This window comes from Sceloporus occidentalis, unplaced genomic scaffold (assembly GCF_023333645.1).
Source record: "Sceloporus occidentalis isolate IW3139 unplaced genomic scaffold, rSceOcc1.0.p SCAF_4, whole genome shotgun sequence".
NCBI classification, from domain to species: domain Eukaryota; kingdom Metazoa; phylum Chordata; class Lepidosauria; order Squamata; family Phrynosomatidae; genus Sceloporus; species Sceloporus occidentalis.
In genome coordinates this window covers 123,032,897-123,058,593 of record NW_028316984.1, presented here as the reverse complement: position 1 = coordinate 123,058,593, position 25,697 = coordinate 123,032,897, and the positions used below count along the sequence as shown (strand labels likewise).

Sequence of the window (25,697 nt, the reverse complement as noted above, 5' to 3'; positions counted from 1 at the left end):
AGGGGTTTCCCAGCTGTTACAGTCAGCCTGAATCACATGGGTAACCCTTCATACAAAAACTAACTGCACAATTGGATTCTCATGCAATCTGACATTCCAATGGCATCTAAGCTGTTGACTTAATGTCTTTGCTGTCATATAACTGCACTGGTAAAAAGTGACTGAGAATCATAAAATTGGAAGGGGCCACAAAGTTAGTCTAGTGGAGCCCCCTACCATTCAGGAATACACAACTAAAGCACTCCATTACTAATTAATGTAAATAGCCCATGATAGATATAACACTATAGATCCTGAGAAGGAAGCCCTGCCTAGAATAAACCCAGAATAGTCCCTGCTCCCTCCACAAAGCTCCTCTGCCTCCCTCTTGGTGCTACTATCACCCAGTATTATCACCAGGATCAGGGTTTGGAGGAGCATTGCCCTGCCCAAGAGACTGGCTCTTCATCCATAGACAGAACATCATTAAAATGCATTGCTTTTCAACAGAGTTGATGTTTATATGCAAGTAGATCATAATCCAGTGTGCTGCAGTCAACTGTCAAAAACCACATTGATGAACATCCATATGTCCAGCCTCAAGTTGTTGCTTCTTATTCATTAGTGGATAAAGGTCATAAAGCACTTGATTAATATATGATATATATATATATATATATATATATATATATATATATATATAGGGGTCCTGTATATAGAATGGCAAAGTACCCCACTGGATCATTTGCAGACATGTGTGGATTCTTTTCATATTATCCAGCTCCCTAGAAGACAGTGAGGATCGTTTATGGTCATTATTCTAATCTGCTTCCAATCCAGACATAATTTTTTCCACATGGCAAAGTGCTAGAAAATTATTTGAGGTATTCTAGTAATGTTATGCACTTATTTGTGGTAAATGTGGTGATTCCTAATAATGATGTCGTGGTTTGACATCAAGGATATTTCTACTTTCACGTTGATTCCCATAGACTATTCCAGGATGCTCGCTGCATTTTCCAGGGGTGGCAGGGAACACCCCTGGAGAAGGTTGTTTTTGCCAGTCTGTCTATGGTCTAAAACACACTGCAGAAATAATCAGTTCGAGACCACTTTAATTGCCCTGGCTCAGTGCTAGGGAATCCTGGGGATTGTAGTTTATTGTTACCAGACAGAAAAGGCTAAATGCCGTACAAAACTACAGTTCCCAAAGATCAACAAAATATTCTAAGTTTTGGCCTGAATTTAGAGTTCAGACCCCAAAATAGGTTCAACACCTTGGATAGCTCCTTTAAAATTTGGACTAAAATCCATAACAGATTTGCCACCTATTGTATTCCCCTTTAAATCTGCCCAGTAGCAACAATCACAGTTTTCCATGAAATAATACAGAAATGTCATGATACCATCCATATGGGATGAGTATTAGTTTTTAGTTCTGGGAATTGCAGCCCTGTGTTGATACAGGATGAATCAGGGCCAGCTTTGTTGCTGAGGACAAATGGCAAAATGGTGTTTCCTTGTCCATTCCACTGAAAATCTCATGGGACTGGCAGCTGAATCTTATAGGACAGCATTTTCCACTATACTTGAGGGCAACTGGCTAGCTGGGGCCAGAATCTGTTATGTGAGTTAATCACCTCACTCTCTTTCCTGGTAAGACCTGTCCTGAACTGTATGAATGTTTATGGAAAAGCATCCTTGACCTCTATGGATTCATCTAGCCTTCTGAACAGATCCTCAGTGCATAGAATCTGAACGATTCATAAGGGTCAGAGGTAGAACTAGAGAGTTCGGTTCTAACCTCCTCCACTTCTAGATGTGTTCATTGCTGACATTGTTGTTGTGTGCCTTCGTTGTTTCTGGCTTATAATAATAATAATAATAATTTGTTTTATTTATATACCGCTATTCCAAAGATCATAGCGGTGAACAGCAAGTAAGCTAATTAGCAAGTAAGCTAATTTGCCCCCAACAGTCTGGGTACTCATTTTAGCGACCTCGGAAGGATGCAAGCCTGAGTCGAGCTTGGGCCCTTTTTTGCTGGTCTTGAACTCGCAACCTTGTGGTTTTGAGTGTGGCTGCAGTACAGGCATTTAACCACTGCGCCACCAGGGCTCCTTATGGCCATAAGATGAACATATCAGAAAGTTTTCTCAGGCTGAGAGTGTGTGATTCACCCAAGGTCACCCAGTGGATTTCCATGGGATCTCCAGAGTCACAGTCTAATGTTCAAACCACTACTAGCTCTCATGATACTCACATGATATCTCCACACTGCTTTTATGTCATAAAATACCACTAGTATACAGTTTTGGGAGTGGCTCAGGTAAATGGGTGACTTTTGATTCCAATTAAATTTTGATAAGTCTAATTGTTTGGGATACTCCTCTGAAAATGTGTTGGCTGCCAGAGTCTGTAGATTGTGGTTCCAGTTATAACTTTTCCAAACTCTGATTTTATCTCAGAGAGGTAGGGTTTTTAAAAATGTTCCTTAAGTGTTAAATCAGTGCCTTCTCACAGGGGAAAAATAAGCATGTGGGAAATGGAACAATTGAATTGAATGAAGGCTTATTGTTGAATTTATATAAAATTTCAGACGTTTAGTCTTTTGTCTGCTTAAGAAGAAAATGAATTGTGAACACAGTGCCGTCATGAAATCTAGAATTATAGGACTGGGCTGGTGTGAGGTTCAAACTACACAGTGAAATGTATTACTTCAGTATTATCAGTCTATTGTTCTTTAAAAAAAAGTTAAAGGGATTGATCTGAATCCAGGCCACAATATGGGGGATTTTTACCCTTTCACTCATGTTATTTCATCCTGCAAAAATCTCCCTCCTGAAGGTGCTGTTTGTCCCAAGAATGAAGCTATTATTTGCAGCCATAATTGTTTCTCTCCTTGGACATACAGTAGTGTTTGAAAGTAATTTTCATTGATCAAACACCAGAAGGGGAAGCGGCTACATATTCTTTCCCCTACATGATGGTTCTGATCTGGACTGGAAGCTGCTACAGGTTTTTTATTAAAGATGGAAGATGCATAGACATGATCACACATTTAACAGTTTGACCCTGTAACAAAGTCATTTCAATGAAGAAAGTTATTCTTTGTGGCTTGTAATGTAAATCATCCTAGGCTTTTAATATTTATCACATAGCTAGCTCTTCCAGATGTTCTTGAACTGCAAGTCCTAGCAGTCTCAGTAGCCCTTGCTTTGCATAGCCAGCGGTCAGAAAATAGTTGAACAATATTTGGAGTACCATATAATTCCCACATCTGGGGTATAGGATGGGATCTAAACTAACAGTGAAACTGATAGACTCATACACATGTGACAAACAAAAGACATGAAGGTGATCAGAACATGGCTGTAACCACAAGAACAGCTGTGATCAATGCAGAGAACTAGTTCCTCAATTTAACTTTTTTTAAATCATTGTCCAAGGATGGCACACTTTGGGGAAAGGTACCTTAAAACCTGCATTTTGGGGAGATATAGCTATAGACCTAATAGAGGCCCAAATCCCAATCCTAGTTCCAGTTAAAGTAGGCATATTGGATGAACCGTTGCAGTCAATACTATGTAAACTTTGATATGGTGTGTCTACTCAAGTTAGGATTGGATTGCGTTTAGATCATAATAATTAATAAATGAGATCAAATCTAAGGAATACTGCAAATAAATCAAAAGCTTAACAGGCCAAAGTGATGCCAGTATTTGTGCTTTACTCCACTTTTCACTTTCAAACCCAACTGCTTGTTAAAAATAGACATAGGGGCTTAACAAACCTCCCCTTTGGAGTGTTGTCCTGCCACCCCTTTCAGCACCAGTTTGGGCCATGGCAACCGCATGCTATGGCCTCGATCCGGTGCTTTACTGTCACTAAAAGGAACTGCAAAATGCTGCTCCTTTTAGTTCCAGCAAAAAGGTGCCCTTGCCGCTGTGGCTTTTTGACCCTCTTTTGGTGCTGTATGTCTAAATGCTGTGCCAACAGAGTGCTGTGATGTCCCTGCCATGCGGTTGGGCACATGGTGTGACGTCGGGATCGGGCAGTATGGGGGCAGCCAGCATGTGTACACCATGCCCCCACAATGGCATATAATGCTGGTCTGATTAGTCCCGTGGTCTTGGAGGAAATTTTTCTGTCAGGAAACACATACATATTTCCAGATATGACCATGGAGTGGGTTAAACGTGGAACAGCATATGAAAGGTGGTTTGGGATTCACTTGCAGAGTTGTTTGGGTAGAGGGACTGCCAGAACTCAGTGGCAAATTTATGCCATTTTATGAGCACTAAATTTAGAATGAGTTCTGTACAGATTATTTATAATAAAATGCTATAATTGCAAAATTATATCCTTCTGGTAAAAAGCATTCAGAATAATAACTGACCTGCATATCTAAAAATAAAAAATAAAATAAACATTTCTAATATGGAAATCATTCCCTAAGCTTTCAGCCAGGAAGATGAAATCTGTCATTGCCTATCACCAGGTTGTGTTTTATTCACAACTTGTTTGAGTAGTTTGTGTTCGGACACATATTGTTTGCCCAGGTGACTGAATGCAAAGAGCTTTGTGAGTATAAACACAACAAGAAGAACAACAAAAGAACAATAATTACCAACATAATAAAACTAACTCTGACAGACTTTCTCCTAATTGGAGACAGGATTTTGAGGACTAGGTGTAATGGAGGGGGGGAGTGCCCCAAAATAACATAGAAAGCCACACAAATACGTAAGAAAGTACAAAAATGCCCTCATTCCATCCTCACAAGCATGCCAGAACCGTATGTTCATACCACAAATGCATGCATTTTCCTCTACAGTCCCTCTCAAATTGGGATCCAGAAGTAATGTGACGTTAATTCCTGTTGCCATTTTGAGAGGGGCTGCAAAGTAAAACACAGGTATTTGGGCTTGCTAGGGGTTGTAGCTTGTGGGTCTAAGGGTGAAAAATTGCCAACTGCCCCCCATGCAAGTTGTACACTCCTGGCCTAGAGCAGAAATTAGGAAGTGGTGGTTGAGTCGGGGGGGGGGGGGGCAGTTTTTCCTCTGGAACTTTCTGAGAATCACTTGGGTTGGGGGGAAGCCCTAATCCCCCAGGAGTGGCCAGAAGTCCTCCTCTAGTTCTGGAAACAGGCTTTTGTTCATGTTAAGAGGTAAATGCAACCCTTTAAAAAGATATGTTGCTGGTCTTACAGGCTTCCAGGAGATATACAGTGCACCCTCTATATATGCGCCCTCACCGTACACGGATTCCAGCTTATGTAGACAGGAAGAGACAAGGGACAAAACGACACTGCCATTCAATTAAACAGGACTCCAGCATACACTAAATTTGCCTTATGCACGGGGGTCCAGAACGAATCCCCCAGGTATGGCAAGGAAGGACTGTATACATCATTCTCTTTTTGTCCAACCCCCCCCCCCCCCCAAAACAATAGCTCAGGAAGTCAGGGATTGTTTGTGGCTCTAGGTCCCCCTTTGTTGTTGTATACCTTCACATCATTTCTGACTTATGGCAGCCCTATGGCAAAACTATCATAGGGTTTTCTTGGCAGAATTTGTTAAAAGGGAAGCTTTGACCTTGCCTTCCTCTGAGACTGAGAGAGTCTGACATGTCCAAGGTAACCCAGTGGGTTACCATGGCCAAGTGGGGATTTAAACCAGGTCTCCCAGTGTCCTAGTCCAACACTCAAACCCCTACACCACACTGGGTCTCAGGGCACACTTTTTCCACTGCTAAAGTAGCCAGATTGGTGAAAAGATCATACTGAGAACAGGAAGAGTACATTGTTTGGCAAGGGTTCTCACAGGATATGTGTACATTTCTTAACTAAAACAGTCTGTAATTTCTATGCTATTCTGGCACCCCACAAATCTCCTTGCAGTAATAGCATTATTACCTACTAGAGATATTCCCCACTTTTTGCCAGTCTGCTTTTCAATGATCTACTCTTTCAGCTCTTTTCAGTTATAACCAAAACCCATACAGTTGATGTGTGATGCTCTCTTTTGACTTATTTTGTCATGTTTCCATAGCCTTCCACATGCTTCTGCATTGCTTTTTCTCTTGGCACCACCTTTTTATTCAGTTTGTGTATAGAACTCGTTCATGCTGCATCTCATATATTTGTGCTTATAATACAGTATTCATAATTATTAAAAAGAAAGTGGGGGGAGATTCTGCATTCCAGTGATTTATGGTTTTTGACATTGCTCTTGGTTCCTAACCTGCCAAATAAATGGAGGATGCCTGTAGTCTGAAAACAAAGGCACTCGTCGGAAAAAGTCCCCCTTAGCATAGTGTGGTAAATAAGCACAGTGAATAACATGTCTCATGAGCAAAAATGTATGTTGATGTAGTTTAAGCTTGTTAGTGTTGTAATGAGCCTTTTATTTCATGGCATTGTGGTCCATGGGGAGTGCATGACACATCACAAAAGACATTTCCAGCATAGCCGTAAATACAATTTTTAATTTACATAATAGTCTAAGCTTAAAAGTATCAAAACAATGGGGGAATTGTATCTCCACATCTGTGGATAGATTAATTTCTTTTAAGGGAAATAATGAACAGAAGGGGGAAATCATGGAGCAGCTCTTAACTTATATTAAATGTTCTTTTAGGAAGTTGTTGGAATTGTATAACTGAAAATTGCTTAGGCACAGCCATTAACCTCATCTTAACCCTGGCCTTGTGTAACTCATCTTTTCGGGGGGAAATTCATATTACCAGTGTCATTATAACAATCATTACCCAATCAGAATAATATAGCAGACTGTATATTTCATTGTATATGGCTGATGGGACTGTGAAATAACAGGAACTATTCTGCATTATTTTATCTGCAAGGTCTTTCTTCATTAACCACAACACCTTACAGAAGTCTAAGAATTTTGCTTCCATATTGAGAACAAACATAAGCACTGTCCAGCTACCTTTTTCTTCCATGAGGGAACATGTGGGAAGCTGAAAGTGATGTTTCTTAACTTCAGGCTATACATCATGATTGATATATTATAACACTTCCCATAAATGTAGATTGTAGGATCTCATACTTTCTTCCCCATGATTTGAAACAAAAGGGTATAATAACTTATCATGCAGCCCATTTCTAATTCTCTTAACCACAGTCAAGCTTAATGTTAATATTCACTACCCAGTAAATACTTCATAAGGGTATAGCGCTTTGCTAATCCATTTCAACATAGACTGACTATTTAAAGGATTTGTGTTCTCACAGTTTTAATGAGTTGATTAATTTACCTGTAATGGGTTATTGAACAGATAAAGCCTGAAATACTCCTAGAAGCCAAGATGATCAAATTGAGGCTGTTGTACTTTCTTAACATCAAGAGAAGGCACAACTCACTGGAAAAGACAATGATGCTAGAAAATATAGAGAGTAGTAGAAAGAGAGGAAAGCCGCACGCCAGATGTTTAGGCTCAGTTAGGGAGGTCACAGGCATGAATCTGTAAGATATAAGCAGAGCAGAGAAAGGCAGAGAGTCTTGGAGATGTCTCATCCACAGGGTCGCCATGAGTTGAAGTCGACTCAGGGGCAGTTAACAACAACAACAACAACAAAGTGAAAACTAGGAGGGATATATACAACAAATATGGTTTTGAGATGGTGAAGAAAGTTGAGAAATTAAAAGGTCATACAGTATGTGGCATAAACTTGTTCAATGTTGTCATGAACAAAAATGTCCAGTTTTGACAATATATATATATATATATATATATATATATATATATATGATTTACTCCGTATATCAAACAGGGCAGTACATAACACAACCTATGTTCTTTGGATGATGTCATAGTTCTTTTAAAAATTATTTTTAGAAAAGCAACTGCAAGCCTATATTATCCAAGGCTCCACTAATGTTACCCATTAGTGTCTTCACAGTGCACTAAATATGCAATGTGCCCTATTGTTTGATAACGTTTCTTTGCTTTTGTATTTGCTGTTGGGCAACAACTTGAGTCTTGGCTGGGCCTTCCAAACATGACTGATTAGGTCTGGTCATCTTCTCAAGAAGCCATAAGTTGTGACACTGCACCTTGCCACTTTCTTGAATATCCTGAATACTCTGAATATTGTTACCAAACATTCATATTTTCTATGGATCATATAACATGGCATCCATACTGAGTAGGAAATTTGTTATGGAGGGAGTCTGTCTGTAGTTTTGTGAAGAAAAAAATATGCCAAGTACGTTTTAATAAAGCCTGCCCTCATTTTCCAGAGTACAGATTCTGGTGGTTGTAAAAAGCAACTGCTGCAAGTATGCTGGAGAGAATGAGACATTGTTGTTATGAAGAAATACAATGCATGCTTTATATGCCATATTCACTCTGAATACTGAAAATGCTGTGTTGCATAATAAGAAGATATAATTATTATTAGGCTTTAGTAACCATTGTTTTTACAATTTTTATTTAGTGCCAGTGGGTGGTACCAGGCTTAAAGATGGCAGTCTTGTATTAATTTGTGTACCAGCACTGAATGACCAAAACAAATTCTACAAAACACTAAGAGCCAGCATGATGTAGTGGCGTGAATGTTGGACTTGGACTCTGGGAAACCAGGTTTCAAATTCTTGCAAAGCCATGAAAATCCATGGGCAAGTTACACTCGCTCAGCCTAAGGCAATGGCAAACCTTTGAATAAATCTTGCCAAGAAAATCCCATGATAGAATTGGCATAAGGTGGAGTCAACTTGAAATTACATAACAGCAACAAAACAAACAATGCACTCATAAAGCAGTATTTTCAAAGTATTGGTAGCATTTTCAGTATCTTCTGCTAAATCACCATTAAGGAAACATTCATTCCCAAAGCTTCTCCATTTTGTTTTGCATGGTGAATAACAGTAGCTCATGGATTTGAGCAGAACCGAAACCATGTCCATGCCATGCTACTTTACCCTATAATCTTGTAATCCAGTAATGACAGGGTCAGTTGATGTTGCTTAAGACTGTGAAGTTCTGTAGTTGCGTGTGTGTTGTTTTAAAGCAAGCCTATAATTTTCTGTACAGATTACTTTATTTGTAATAAGTAGAGATATGAGTAGAGTAGCACTCAGACTCAGACAGGAAGACATTATCCCTAAGAGATTGTAGAAACTGGTTGGTTATAGTGGTTTTGTATTTCTTTACATAAATGCATTTATATTGCAGCCTATTATGATATACTGTATATAAACAAATTACTGTACTTAAGGTTGCATGAAATCATAACCACCTTAGAAATGAGTCTATGGGACTCTAGTTTGTAGTTTGTACAAAAGGATTGGGAAAACGTAGTGACATTTTCCATGGGAGCTGAAGAGCCTGCAACTTCACTACAGTTTAACGTGCCAAAGTCCACACTGGATCAGATTTGGTTGCCTTGTAGGGTCAGCATTGTTTTTGTCTGATCATGTTTTGAAAATGCATTCAGGGGAACTAAAAAGAATTGGCTATCAAAGTTCATTTTGCAAGGCCAGAATGATCCCCATCTGAGATATGGATCTAGCACCTGTAAAAGAGGTCCCAGCACAGTTCAAACTATTTGGATTTGATCTACTGCTTACAAGTATCTGTGCACACTATTAAAATTAATCAGTGAGTCTTGGTGCACAGTAACTCTGTGTTTGTACTGAAACATGCACCTATGATAGTTTATAATCCATTTACCATTATTGAGTTTTCAAAGCACTTCACATATATTACCTCAATAATCCTGGCAATAGCCTGTAAGAAAGGCTACATTTTTATCCACATTTTAAGAACAAAGAACCAAGACTGAAAAGATGTCTTGCCTAACACCATCTAGTGAATTCTGAAAGAAACCATCATTTGATCATAGGATTCCACAGTGGCTCTCCTGTCAAAGTGATGGTCTTCTATAAGCAGCTTCTGCTAAAACTGCCATTCTATACACATAAAGATAAAACATAAAGAAGGGGAAAATTACAATTAATATAACAAAAGTAGAAATAATTTCTGTAAATATTATTAGCATACATTTTCAGAACTCAGCACAAACATCCTATGCTAACTTTATTGGCTAGACCAAATAATTGAGGAGGAGGGAGATGGACTTGTACAATGATATATGGGGATGGGACATTTATTCAGAAATAAATGTCCCACTCCTATATATGATTGTACATGCCCATCTCCCTCCTGCACAATAAACTGGTCTAGCCAATAAAGTTAGCACAGGAAGTTTGTGCTGAGTTCTGAAAATGTATGCTAATAATATTTATCTCAACATTTTCTAATTTGATCAGAGCAAACATAGGCAGATTTTATAGATATTAACACACTATATGGATACTGAATAGTTTATAGTTCACTAGCATGGAAAGATGCTACTTTGTTATATGCTGTTAATCCCTTGGTTGATCATATTTGTTTAATTTGGACATCACTTGCACATTTCTATCATTCTTATAGACTGAACTTGTTTAGAATTGTCAAATATGCAGTAGCATAAGCATTCTCTGTGTACATGGGTATCTAGCCTAAAACAGAAAAACATCATTAATTGGTAGCAACTTATACCAAGTCAGGATCTTTACTCATTCTATATATGGAATCTACCTCCCCCGGTTTTTCTACTAGTAGACTCACTGATATACTGTAGTTTCCTCTTTGCCGGGTACCATCTGTTGATGTCAAATAGTGGCAATATTATCTCTGTAACTCTTTTCACTGACATATCCTCAGTCAGCTACTGAAAGCTTGGCAGTACACTAATACAGTTCATTAATCCATGGGTGGAGCATGACCGATCATTTGGTAGGACAGTGGACCCTTGTTATACGCTGGGGTTTGGTTCCAACATCCCCCATGGAGAACAAAATCTGTAGATGCTCTAGTCCCATTAAATATAATGAGATAACAAAATGGTGTCCCTTATAAAAAATGGAAAATCAAGGTTTGATATTTGAAATTTATACTTTTTTGAATATTTTCAAACTGTGGATGCTTGAATCCATGTATAAAAAATCCGTGTATAAGAAGGGATGACTGTAGTAGATTTATTAAACAGAATGGTAGCAATCCATGCATGTCTAGGGTGCTGAATGTACATACGGTCAGGATATGACAGGCCAACCCCATCATATCCTGCACATGGATCAGGCCCATTCTCACCCCCAGCACCTTCCTGGTTCAGGCTGTATCTGCCAGATCGCTATCTGGTCTGCCTGATCACAGCTCACAACTGTTGATCTGCATCTTCTAAATAGGATGACACCAGGCTGTGGGGGACTGGGCTTGGGCCATGCATACTCGATCTCACTGAAATGAGATCTGGTTAAATGTTCCTGGAGCAAATGAGTAAACACAACAAAATACTTATTCTCATCTCAAAGATATTTTGGGACAAATTATATTGCAGGAATATGTGAAAAAATGTAAATGCTGCACAACAGTAAGATTGACTTACTTTCCTCCCAAATATGAGTTTATTCTTGTTGGCTTGTCTGGCTAAAATTATTATTTTTTGTTTGTTGGTCCATATCACAGTGTGGACGTGAAAACTCTTACCTATGGCCAGTCCATACAGATAACCACTCCAAGAGTGATAGTCACAACATGGAATGATACTCTAATGAGCAATCTGCAAATTTCAGAATGTGTCAGATAATAAACACCTTGCAAATTCATTTAAAAAATCATTTTACAAATTTGTCAGAAAAAAAATCCCAACTGAGTACCGTAATCAGAAAAACATTGCTTCTGGAACCCATTCAAATGAATCAAATATATTTAAGCATGGGGGATTTTCAGTGACAGAAATAAGAAGGTGCTTAAACTTCTTGAATTGAAATAAATGGGCCTTAACCTTCAGTGGGTCATGCCTATAATCTTGTAAATGATACCTTGCTCCAAGAAGCATTAGGTGTATTGTGACAAGATAGTAAAATAGCTTCATTAAAAAAAACTGTAACCAACCTATTATCTTTCTTCATTTGCTGGGAATTGAGAAAAGCTATGGTCAGTGGTTTTAAAAAGATACTCCTGATGCTGGTGGACTTGAAGAGCCTTTTGGAAATGATTGTTCACTGATGTTTTTTGTTTGTTTGTTTGTTTAAAGTATTCTACTTCTGGCACAAACATTAATTCAGCTATAAAAGGAAAGAATTCTGTATTGCCCATTAAGGCACCATTATGTGAAAAGGGATTTTTTTTTTTATTTTTGTACATCTTTGATTTTTATTTAAGGATGACTGTTGTATTATATGCAAAAAAAGTTAAAATTGGCATAAACGATTTGATGTTGAATGTCAATTTTCCTGCCTATACATTAAAAAGTTTCTGGATTCTCTTTGTTCTTACAAAAAATGCAGCTGGTGTTGCTGTTAGTGAAGTAATCATATCCATCACAGGTTGTTGTTGAGAAAAATTCTCTTTTAGACAGATACCAAAAAGATCTTTTTAGGGAACTAATTTCATCAAGTGACATTCTGGTGTTACTATGAATGATAACTTCAGTTTTCCAGTTCATGCTGCAGCTAATTTGGATATTTGTTTCATGGGGGCCGGGGATTGCTTTTTTCACTGCACAAAAGGTCAGAGCTGCCTTAAGGCAAACAACACTTTTGGAATGAAGATAGATTGGCTTTACTAGCAGAACGCCAGCACTTGACACACCGCCAAGACCTAGGTAATGAGTTTGTTATGGAAGAAGATGCTAAACTGGCAAGAGTCAATTGGACTGGAACCATCTGCAAAGCCTGTACAATTTTCATCTGTTGCCATGGGCAGCAGACTCAGACAGGAAATCATGGCAGGATGGGAAGGGATCCAAAACACACGCAAATAGTGTCAGACTTTCAGTTAAATTAACCTGAGAGAAGAGCATATCCAGTGCTACTGAACAGACAGTGCAAAGTAGAGCTGACTTGATTCTGATCAGTTTATATTTATGTCCCAACTATAAGAAAAACATTCATATTATCCAAATTAATTTTGCAATTTTAAATTATTCATGCAGGTTTGGTCTCCCTTATTCAAATGCTTGGGACTAGAAGTGTTTTGAATTTTGGATCTTTTTTGGATTTTGGAATATTTGTACATACTTAATGAGATATTCTGGAGAAAAGAAATTCCACCTAAATACAGTTTGTCCTGCATAGCCATGGATTCTGCATCCACAGTTTTAACCATCCACTGCTTGAAAATAACCTCTCACCCCGCAAAAAAATTCAAAAATCAAAGCTTGATTTTGCCATTTTATATTAGGGTCACCATTTTATTATGTCATTATATATAATGAGACTTGAGCATCCATGGATTTTGGCGTGTGTGTGTGTGTCCTGGAACCAAACCAAAGTGGGTACCAAGGACCCACTCTATTAGGTTGTTTTAAAGGTGAATAGACTGCTTCAGAAGATGTTGGACTCTCCTTCTTTGCAGGTTTTTAAACAAAATTTGGATGGCCATCTCTAGGGGGTGCTTTAGGTGTGTATTCCTGGATGGCAAAGAGGATATGATTAGATAGACCTTGCAAGCTGTATGATTGTACGTCTCTCTGTATCTTTATGGTCAGGACTGGAAAATGATCTTTGGGAATTATTTGCTTTATGTAGCAGAATACATTTTCAGGCTTTAGGTGCTATGTACACCACTTGGGGGCAGGGAGAGGACCACTTATACTTTCACCTCAGACAGCAAAATGCCTTGGACCAGCCTTGGTGTTTATCTTCTATACTATATTATAAATGATAATATTCCCTAGTTCGGTAGTAAAGTTATGCATCTGTTTCTTTGGCTTCCTCAAACATGTGCAGCCAAAATTGGTATTTCTCAAGCACTTTTTTTGCCAGGTTCACAGTAACCCTTGAATGCTTTTAAAGTAAGGATGCCTTTGCCTTCCAGATGTCGATAAATCTCGTCCTCCCTCACCTTTGGCCATGGTGACAGAGCTGATAGGATCTGGAGTTCAAAGATACCTAGGAGGCCACAGGTTCACTCAACCTTGATTTAAAACTTTTGAATTACCTGCAGTTGACATACTCGATACTGTCATGCATTTCTGTCCTGGAGCACTATCTCCCAATGTGTAACATGTACCTAATTTCCCATGTGTTTTTCCAATTAGATATTTGTCAGTTTTCCAACTTTACAGTTGTTTCCACAATTATAAACACGTTAAAAATACCCTGACACTTTCTTGCAGTAAAGTGTACCCATTCAGTATTCATTTTGTGAAGAAGTACTTTCCTTTGTCCTTAAAACCGTAATCTAGATTAGCGGTAGGCAATTTTGGCAGGTCCAGGGGATGGTTTTCTGCCCATGAAATTGTTTGAGGACAGCACAGGCTTCCAAAATATTGGGGGGGGGGGGGAAGAGGCAACCAAAAGCATCTGGAAGTTGACTTGCAGTTGTAAACTTTTTTTTTTAAGTGAAACCTTTCAGGGGGCTGCAACTTTTTAAAATATTAATCAGCGCTCCAGGAGGCTTGAGAAGAAGCAATTTACCCTCTCTTTTTTTCTACACTGAACTTGGAGACGTTACTATTTGGGACAAAAGCTCCAAGCCAGTGTGTTTTGTGGATTCTAAGTTACTTTTCTGTTTTCTGACTTTGATTTCTCTCAAAGCTCATGTATATTTAGTCTGATAATTTTCACTGTTCAAAGCAGAGGATCTTTGCATTGTAGAAAGAGATGAGCACAAACTCTGGGTGAATGTCAGGTTGAGCAGGGTAATATATGTCATGAGGAGAGAGCAAGAGATGTTTGCTCTGTAAAGACCTGGAAGTCCTTATTTGACTCTTATTTTGCATTACAGCATTGATCCTCATAAAGCATCCTGCTAAACTCCCCATTTAGTTCTGCATGTTATTTTTCAAGTTATGCTCTTGGCTCTGAAACTATGTTGGGTTGGATCATTCTCCCATTGCTGGCAACAATAATGCTTACAGCAAGCAGCTCACCTCCAGGAACATACTGCTTTCTCGTTGTAAAACTGCTACCTCTAGAAACCCACCCACACAATTGAGTTTTTCCCAAAAGCTAAACATCTCTTGTGCACAATTTTTGGAAATGTATACCAAGCAGCCATGCTTGCAGGACTTTTTCAGTCTTCCTGCAACAGTTAAATAAAAGCAGTAGAAAAGCAGGGATGGAATACAGTTTTCAAGGCTTTCAGCTAGAATCCTGGCAGTGCATCAGAAAACCATTTGTACTCTGAATGTTAGCATGACTTCATTATTTATGAGACTTTAGCATGACTTCATTAATTTTTTAAACTTTTTAAATACAATTTCTTCACTTCTTGAAGATACAGTGTTCAGCAGTGCCTGTAACCTCATGGTTCATTTCATATCTTCCTGCGGCAATCTAGTCAGGCCCTGATCTGAGGTTTCTGTTATATTAACTTAGAACCTTCAGTGCAGTGTTGGATACAAACTGTATTTGCAACTAGCACACCAGATCTAAACATTTGCTTCACTAGCTCTTGATATAAGAGAAACCATAGGTGCAGCAGGTCCATTGTAGAAAGGATTTAATTGGCAACAAGTTTTGGTGGGATTTCCTAGAGGTTGTTTGCAACCAGTGAGGTCATCCAAAACTGTAAGAGTAGCCTTGGAGCAACAGACATAGGGCAAGCCCTGAAAAGCACTAGAACAGTGGTTCTTAACCTATGGGCCGGGGACACCCCGGGTGTTAAGAAGTCCTCACAGAGGCTCTGTAAAGGCTGTTTAATGCACATTTTCCAGACAGCAGAGCAGCCACATTAGAGGAATCAAGGCAAAGGCAGACAGGCTAGCTAGGCCTGTGCACTGCCTATCACCTGCCCACTTCACTGAGGGGAGGAGGTGGGCTGAGCAGATTAGTGACAACGGAACTGAGAGCCAGCCAGCTTGCCTTTGCCCTTCTCTCCCACCCATCTCCTCTTTCCAGCCATAAGCAGTCCTGTCTCTTATCAGAAACACTTCAACCCTCTTTTCCCCCCTTCTCCATCAAGCAGGGAGGAGATGGAAATGGGAGAAGCAGGGAGACAAAGAAAAAAAGAAAAGGTGGGTGGACAAGCAAGAAAGCAAAGGGTCTGACACCTCTCCTCAGGACTGATGTCAACTAATAATAGCCTATTAAGAATTAATCTGGGCATTACACACAATGCTGATCTCTGCCACTGCCAGCCTGCCCTTCATCTTCCTCACCTTTCTCCTCCTTTTCTCCATCTCCTTTCCCATCAATAGCTCCTTTACCGCTTTGGCCTCTGTCTTGTTCCGAAGCTGCTTCAGAACAACTTCAAACCCTCCCCCTCTGCCTCTTTTCTACCTCTCAGTTCATTTCAGAACCCATCAAAACATTCTCAGTGGTATGATAGAATTATAGAATTAGAGCTGGAAGGGGCTGCAAGGGGAGTAGAGTTGTTGCCTACCTTGTGCACAAGTCCCTTTTTGGACAATGTTTTGCGATTGCCACTTCTAGGGAACAGAGTTATTAACTTCTATGTCCACAAGTTCCTTTTTGGACAGTGCTTCTGGGTTCAGTCTCGTCCAGCCTAAGAGCGGACTGAATGACAATATATACAGGCCCAGCCAGCCAGCCACCCTTGGCTCCTGTCCCATGCTCCAGTGTCACTCAGTTCTTCAGCTTGCTTCCTGCCTGGAGTGGCTATGCGACAGGAGCCAAGGCAAAGGCTGGCTCATTGGGACTGTGTGTTGCCATTATCTAGGGGGAAGAAACAGAAGAAAAATCTTCCCTCACCTGCCAGCGCCTCTGACAGAAGATTTAACAGATGGGGTCATTGTTAATGGTTCAGTGTTCAGTTATTATTATTATTAAATAATTATTAACTAGTGTTTAAATTATAGCAAGTAGCAATAGCAAGTACATTTCTATACTGCTTATCAGTGAGCTAGCTCTCCCTAAATGGTTTACAATGTGTAAGCCAATTGCCCCCAACAAGCTGGGTACTCATTTTAGTGACCTATGAAAGGATGGAAGGCTGAGTGGACCTTGGAGCCCTCTTCTAGGATCAAATTTACAACATTGTGGCTGCAGTACCAGCATTTAACCACTGCACCACCAAGGCTCCTTAAATTCTTCAGTTATGTCTTGAGAATCTGAAGCAACAAAATACACTTGTCCCTCTCAATTTGTGGGGGATCTGTTCCGGACCACCACCCCGTGAATTGGAAATATTGCAGATATTCAATCCCCATTGGCTGTAATGGGGGCATGTTCCTGGGGGGCGCCCCCCATTTTATTCCTGTGCACTTGCTGTCTGCAAAGGACCAAAACCGTGGATCCCAAGTTCGCGAACAGGGAGGAATGAGTGTATATTTAAAGGGGGTCCCTGCTAAAGAAAAGATTAAGAACCACTGCACGAGAACCGAGAACAGAATTCTCCCTAGCTGAATGCTCACTCACTATCCAATTGCTCATCCGACTAGTGTAGAGCCACTAAATCAATGGAACGTATATAGGTGTTTACAGTTACTGTTCATTAGTTGATTTAATGTTTTTGTTAGGCAGTAGGATTTGAATTTAGGCCTAAAACTAAGTCCTGCTCACATTTAGGGGATCAGTTGAAATCACATTTATTTGTTTAATTGTATTTTAAATAACTTTTCTTTGCCTTTAACTGATACCTTTGTATAGTTTTTAATATGTACTGCTTTAATAAACTGCCTTGAGTCCCATTACTGTGAAAAAGGCAGGAATATAGTTCTGATTGATTGACTGATTGATTGATTGATTGGGATTCTAGGTAAATGTGCAGAGACTCGAGCTACATATATACATACCTACATAAGAAGGCTATAGTGACTTATGCTGACAGAAGATGCTTTTGTTAAGGATGGAGTTGAGAGCAACAATTCCATCCAAAATGTATTTTTTATGGGGAAAGGGTTTTTAGACTGTGCTGTGTTGTTCATATTTGTTGCTTGTTTCAACTGTTGTGTATTTTTGTGAACTTTTATTTATCTTTCTTTTACTTTTTGTTAGCCACCTGGAGTTCTAGAACTGGAGAAAAAATGGGATGTAAATTCACAGGAGAGGGAGGGAAAATAGTGTAGTCACCACCTCGTATCACTAAATGGTATATCGAGCTGGGAACAGACCTTCCTCCTTCCCTGCCTTATACGCTCACATTGTGCTTCTTGAAGACTCTCACCAGCCAGTTGGTTCATTTACAACAGTGATGTTCAAACTCTGGCCCTCCAGGTGTTTTGGACTTCAGCTCCCAGTATCCCAGACCATTGGCCAAGGTGCATAAGGCTTCTGGGAGCTGAAGTCCAAAACACCTGAAGGGCCAGTGTTTGGACATCACTGATTTACAGGGATGACAAGGAAATAGAGCAGTGAAGCTTGAGGAGGTGTGTTTAGCTCTTACCCCTCCCCAGCACTGCCCTACTCCTAGGGTTGCCATAATGGAGGACCTCCAAACCGGGACAAATGTAGGACAAGGTTTGAAAATGTAGCACATTTTTTTAAAAATTTCCTGCCTAGGAAATTAAAAAAAAAAGTCCTAGATTTTTAAACCTTGTCCTCCTCCTCCTCCTCCCGGCCTGGGAGGGAGCCTAGGCCGGCTCCCAGGCCGGGAAGGGCGGGGGGAAGCTTGGCATCGCGGCGATCGCCGCGGTGCCAGGCTTCCTGCTCCTCCTCCCAGCCTGGGAGGGAGCCTAGGCCTGCTCCCAGGCCGGGAAGGAGGCGGGGGCCGCCCCTCATCATGGCGATCGCCGCGGAGGGAAGCGTCCTCCTCCTCCTCCCAGCCTGGGAGGGAGCCTAGGCCGGCTCCCAGGCCGGGAAGGGCGCGGGGAAGCTTGGCATCACTGCGATCGCCGCGGTGCCAGGCTTCCTCCTCCCCCTCCCGGCCTGGGAGGGAGCCTAGGCCTGCTCCCAGGCCGGGAAGGAGGCGGGGGCCGCCCCTCATCGCGGCAATCGCCGCGGTGCCAGGCTTCCTCCTCCTCCTCCCGGCCTGGGAGGGAGCCTAGGCCTGCTCCCAGGCCGGGAAAGAGGCGGAGGCTGTTCCTCATCGCGGCGATCGCCACGGAGGGAAGCGTCCTCCTTCTCCTCCCGGTCTGGGAGGAAGCCTCAGCAGGCTCCCAGGCCAGGAAAGAGGCAGGGGCCGCTCCTCATCGCGGCGATCGCCGCGGTGGGAAGCGTCCTCCTCCTCCTCCCAGTCTGGGAGGAAGCCTCAGCAGGCTCCCAGGCCGGGAAAGAGGCAGGGGCCGCTCATCGCGGCGATCGCCGCGGTGGGAAGCGGCCTCCTCCTCCTCCCTGGCCTCGCGCAGGCCTTGGAGGACCCCGCGGCCGGAGCTCCAACCGCGGAGCCGCCTCGAAGGCCTCGCTGGGGCCCTGGAGGGAGCGTCTCCACGGCTGGAGCTCCAACCGCGGAGAGCTTTCCCAGGCCTCAGCAAGGCCTTGGAGCCGCCGCGGGGCCTGAGGTGGCCGTGGTGGGCGGGGACGTCTCGGTTTGGGCGCCAAACCGGACCGGGACCAGGTTGGCACCGCCCAAACCGGGATTGTCCCGCCCCCCGGCGGGATATGGCAACCCTACCTACTCCTGAATTAACTGCCCTACTCCTGAATTACAGCCAAACCACCAAATGAATAGTATTGTTGTTATTATTATTATTATTTTTAAAAAGAGGGTTATGACTATTTTAAATTATTTTAAAATCTATTTCATGCCCAGCTGAGCACAGTGGATTGGATTGTGTGTGCCAGATCAAAACCTAACATTTTTAGCCCCAGAGCACATTAATGAGTTCTTTTAGATTAATAGAATATGGATTCAGAGTATCTGTTCTCTTAAAGATTATCTGATTTGGCGTGAAAATCTGAGAAAGAATTGCGCCAGAGATTGTGTTTGTATAGTGAGCTCATATTTGTCCCCTGGCTTGATTTGTGCTTCATACTTTCCATTTTAAAAACCATGTATCTCTATTTACTGTCATGGAAAATCAGAAATATTAACATCTACAAGACAGTACATGGGGGAATGTTCCAGCTGATGTCTTTTGGTTTTGATCAACCAAAATTTTTCATCTGGGAAGATTAAATAAGACTAGGGAACAATATGAGGCTTTAAACTTCAGTTAAATATTGGACTATTATAACTTCATTTTGTAGAAGGCCATTTAAAAATCCTATCAGGCTTTTTTAGTCTTTTTGATGCACTTACTCACTTTTTTCCCACTTTTTTTCCCAAGGAGAGGTTCTTCTTGTACTGTAAGTATTACCACTTTGGGAATTAATTTGCACAATATGCAAACAATAGTCATAACTTCTTGTGGAAATGGACCAGAATAAAAGGTTCTGGCTAATAAAGTGTGTATTTCTTGGAAAGCTTGACTTATTCAACTCTGTTGCACAAAGTCAGTTGTTCTAGCATTCATTTTCCAGAGACAGCACCACATCTTTATTTTAGCTTTCAGCTCCATTTTCCATTTTCCATGCTGGAGCAAGGCAGCATCCCACACCTTCTTACCCCATCAGCTCTCACCCTGGTTCTGAGGCCAGTTGGCACAACAAGTTATTTATCAGGGGCCTGTGAAGTACCCAAGCACAATTCTGCCCCACCGTGACAGAATTCTCCACCATGCCCACTAGGCAAACTCTCCTCCCTCGCTCTCTATGTAACTATGCCAGCAAGGGCTTTTCACTCGGTTGACATTAAATTGGATCTTTACCTATAACAGCATAATCTTCTTGATGCCTCTTCAGAAGGTACTGGTGAATTCAGTTACCTCCAAGTAAGAGTGACTGTGATTGCACACAACACAGCCCTCTTCATGTTTTCCCAAAAGTAAATCTGACTTCATTTAATAGAATTTACATTCAGGTACATATTCATGACTGCAGCTTGTGGGTCAACACCACTGAATAAAGGGACTTACGTCTGGGTAAAAATGCAAATCATTTTATTGCATAGATATAGTGCCAGTTACAGCTGACCCAGTCATTGGTTAATGAGTGGCCTATTGTAAGCAGCAAGTCATGGCGGTCATGAAAGGACAACACAAAGTTGATTATTTGCTTTATTACTGTGCTGTTTGTGGAGTCTCCTTCCTTGGAGGTCTTTAAACCGAGGCGGGATGCCCATCTGTTGGGGATGCTATGATTGAGACTCCCTGCATGACAGGGGATTGGACTGGATGGCCCTTGTGGTCTCTTCCAACTCTATGATTCTACTATCAGACATGGTTGTGGGCTTTTCTGCCTGGTATGGCAAAATAACGTGGCTGGATTAGGGCATTATGCACCTTCACTTCAGTAGGACCGGGGAGGATGAGATACTACTGTATTTCCTATTATGACTCAGGCAGCAAAATGTCTTAGACCATTACTGGTGCCAGTTGGGGTGTACCTCAAGCAGATCTGTGCTTCATCTAAGATACAAGGGTTAGAAAATTCTCCAAAACCAACCACTTGATATGAACTTATAAATAGTTTTTTCTATGAATTGAAATACTGAACAACAAAATCCACAGTCAGTGATATATCTTTTGGGGGCCAGCTTTATGTAAGCTTTTGAAGCTTCACTGGCTTCAACAGACCAAAGATGTTAACAGTCATGTGTGTATTTTGTGCTGGTCTACAACCATAATAAAGATGAGCATGTATGTATTTTGCTGCATGACCAACACAGCTACCCTTGAATATTTTTTCTATGAATTAGAGTACAGTAACTGATTTTGATGGGGAAGTGTTTTGTGCCAGCACTTATTTGCTTGACTTCCTGATAGAGATTGGACACATGTCAACCAGTATTTTCACTGAAAACTATATGAGAATATTTTCTGTTTGCTTTCCTAGTATGGAGATATTTGTAGATTGATTGATCCCATAACACCTTCAGATGGGATGGGGGAGAGTATCCTCCTGATCAGAAACATAACTCAGCTCTTCTTTCTTTTTTTCTTCTCTTCTCAGTATGAAACTGCTTAATAGCCAGTAGTTAATATGGTTTGCATTTTACACAAATAAATCCAACCATTACCATTTCATCAGCTAAAGATTGCCATGAGGAATCCTAGTGAATTAATGGAACTGCCTGCTTCCTCAGGAATGAAAGTGAGAGGTTTTTAGTTGGATTCATTCCAATAGCTGCTAATAAAATCTCTACAGTAAATAGCAGATAAACTAGACACATACTGTACCAGACCTTATTGCAAATTAGCAAGGCATAGCATTTTAAGGGCCTTGCTTCAGATATCACATCAGAGTACCTTTGGAATCTTGGGCTAAATTTGAGCTGTAGAATGGTGTTCTGGATAAGTTCATCAATTTCTGATATCTCAGTTTTCGAGGTAGGCACCACATTATTTTGTATTTTGCTTTTGACTTCCTCAGTTTGAGGACTGAACTGGTATATGAATTTGGCTTTAAAACATAGTTACTGTATGTATGTGTCAAATTTCATTCAAATATCAACACAAGTGACAGAGCCAGAATTTTGCACAAGTTCCAATGATATTCTTCACTTGTTCTCCAAACCAACAGAGAGCTCTGCAATAAAGCCTTCCTTTCTAACCAGAATATGATATAGACACTCCAGATATAGAGAGAAGGGCTTGTGAAAGAGAAGATCAGTTCTTGAGGTAGATTTGGAATTCCCACAATCAGTGTTTTTCAGCCAGGTGTTCCCAGATGCTTTGCTGAGTATACAAAATGAAAGCAAGCACATTCAACTTGCCTATGCTCTATCTCTGAAATCTGAGTGCTGCTTGTTTGCTGTGGAATAGAACTGCAGGTTTGATCTTGCATGCTGTTTCTAATTCTCCCAGAAGAATTCCTTTGCACGGAATGTGCTGTAACTTACTACGTTTGTATCCTTGCCTTTATTTAAGGCAGTATCAGCATTTGCATTATAGAGTCATGCACCAGAACTTGTCAGGCTTTGTTATTTGGCCTCAGAGAAGACTTTTACTCGTGAGAAGCTGCTCTGAACCCCAGAGTTATTTTTGCCCTGTGTATAAAACTTGTTTGGCCACTTAAAGCACAATAAAGGGAACATTATTTGATCTTTGTTAGAATCCTGGTTGTTTGAGGTGGGTCTTTTCTATTCATTGGTTTTGTATTATGCTCTGAACTTCTGATTTATCTCTGCGGTTTTGCACATTAGCCAAGAAACAGCAGGACTGAATTCTCATTCTCACTGCTATTTATCTTCTTCTCCAATTTGAACCATCCTGAAATCAAGATAAAATCATTTCCCTTTTGGGATATATTCATTAACTGAAGATATAGTCCAGATCCATTAAAGTCAATAGGAATGTGGCTCTTCGCTTCAAAGGACTGTAGATTGCAGCTGCAGAATTAATGAGTTCGATATTGCAGATTCTGTAATGTACATTACAAACTAAGCTAGCCTTTTCTATGGACAGTCTGAAATATCTGGCCTTAGAGAGAAGTTACCTCTTCTTAAATAGGTCAGTGCATTCTTACAATGATGCTTGTGATTATTATCCTTCTGTGGCACATATACTGTGTACTGTTGTTGCCTGTTGTAAGATAAATATGAAGATGTTTAGTTTATCAATTACTGGCAATTTTTTTTCAATTGTAAAAGTATTTCTGATTGGATAAGAGGCCTAAAATTTGTCAGACATGTAATCCAAGGTACCTAAATATCTGGGAGGAAATCAAACTGGGACATCACTGTGTATCACAAAACAAGAAAACAAGGATGAAGCACTTCCTGCTTACCTGGAAAGATGAAATTTAGCACATACTTATTCCTTGATAGTTGGATTCTAAGAAAGCTCCCATATCTCGATTCCTAGGTGTGGGGACAAAAGGTTTATCCCTACTGCTAGCTCATGCAAGAAGCAAACATTTGGTACAGGTGTAGGTGATCTCTTTTACTATAACTCTCTGAAAGTTAGAACTCTGGGCATGAAATATTGTTCCTTAAAAATCTGGTCCTGCTATACAGAGCAAACGAAGCAATCTGTGGGATACAAGAACACTGCCCTATGACATTGCTTTTGGGGGCTTGGATTTGGAGAAGAAAGCTTTCTTTCTGAAATGGGTACTAACAGAGGTCTAACATCTGTTCTGGATAATTTTATAGGCTTAAATCTAATTGTTAGTCCCAACTAGCATAGACCCAGTGAATCAAATCAAACTAGGTAAGTCAACTCTGACATTAAGTTCCATTTATTCAGTTAATTCCCCTCCGTTGGAATTAGCAATTAAATTTGAGCCATAGAAAGCATGATTCTTACTAAGACAAGTCCAATTGTCAACAGTTGATTGAATGAGTCTACTCTAGGATGCCAACCTATGCGTTTAACTATATAGATGAACAGATTTTCCTGTGGAAACTCAAGCAGGCTGAAAAAATCTCCATGAGGATATTTCAAATCTACATAAGTGGATAAGATCTTTTTTAAAAAAGGAAAATGAGTTTGCAATGGAATTTGCCCTGAGGGGTGGAAACATACAGTATCTCTATTTGGACTTGTGGGGCTTAAACTGAAATTGACTAGCTAGAAGAGAGCTCTTAGGATGACAGTAGACAACATATTAAAATATAATACAGTTGCCCCTTGGATCTCGTGGGGGATCTGCCCCCCCCCCCCGCAAGTTCTAAATCTCACGCATATTCAAGCTCCATAGGCTTGAATGGGCCGCGTACCGCGGGCATGTACACCATTCAGGTTAAAGGCGGTCGCCCCTCTGTGAATTTCCAAGTCCACAGATTTCACATCTGCAGACTAGGAGGGGTGACTGTATTCTTGGATCCCCATTTTCAGAGTTGCAACAGATATGTATATTAATGTGTTAGGTTAGATTCATACAGATGGCAAACTCTATGTTCAAACCAGAATCTATGTAATGGAGTAGTGTCATAAGAGCATCTGCACTGAGCAGAATCTGGATTTAGGATGCAGAATGGGCATATCTTGATGCTTATCAAAATATGGATTTTAAAATATGATGCTGTTTTTTCCCCCCCGTATCAATATGGAAATAATGTTCAAAATTAGTGAAGAGACCAGATAGCTTGCTCAGGGATTTAATGCAAAACAGGTCCCATGTAGTGGCACTTTTGTCACTCTTCATTGGTCCTGCATCAGCAGTCTTAATAACACTCTTTTAGTCATAAAATACCTCTTGCCAGGCGAAACAAAATCAGATGTTTGAGGTGCTTGGACAGAACCACTTCTGAGCAAAGCATTCTATGCTGACATTTTCATGTCTATCCATGTTGAGAACTCCATGTTGGTATGGTTATGATCACCATCTCAATGGGCTCATTGGCTATGCATTCCTAAATCTGTCCACTGTTGTAACATGAATGCTTTATGTGCCAAAAATGGTCTCATACCACCAGGGCCATCCAGTCCAACCCCCTGCCATGCAGGAATACACAATCAACGCACTCCTAAGAGATGGCCATTCAGCCTTGTTTAAAATTAAGTTTTGCTTTTTGGAATTGGTGGGGGGTATTTTTACATGTAGAGTGATCCCTTTTCAAGGCAAGAATCATAGAATCATAGAGTTGGAAGAGACCACAAGGGCCATCCAATCCAACCCCCTGCCATGCAGGAACTCACAATCAAAGCACTCTCAAAAGATGGCCATCTAGCCTCAGCTTAAAGACCTCCAAAGGAGGAGACCCTCTGACTCTCCAAGGCAGCATGTCCACTGTCAAACAGCTCTTAACATCAGGAAATTCTTCCTATGTATAGGTGGAATATCTTTTCCTGTAGTTTGAATTCATTGCCC

General features: G+C 40.7%; 1 protein-coding gene across 1 annotated transcript in view; it reads left to right on the top strand.

Annotated features, from left to right (window-relative positions):
- The window catches only part of LOC149314579 (ankyrin repeat and BTB/POZ domain-containing protein 2-like), a 193,983-nt gene that overhangs the window by 10,012 nt on the left and 158,274 nt on the right, over positions 1 to 25,697 (top strand). The window lies entirely within an intron of this gene.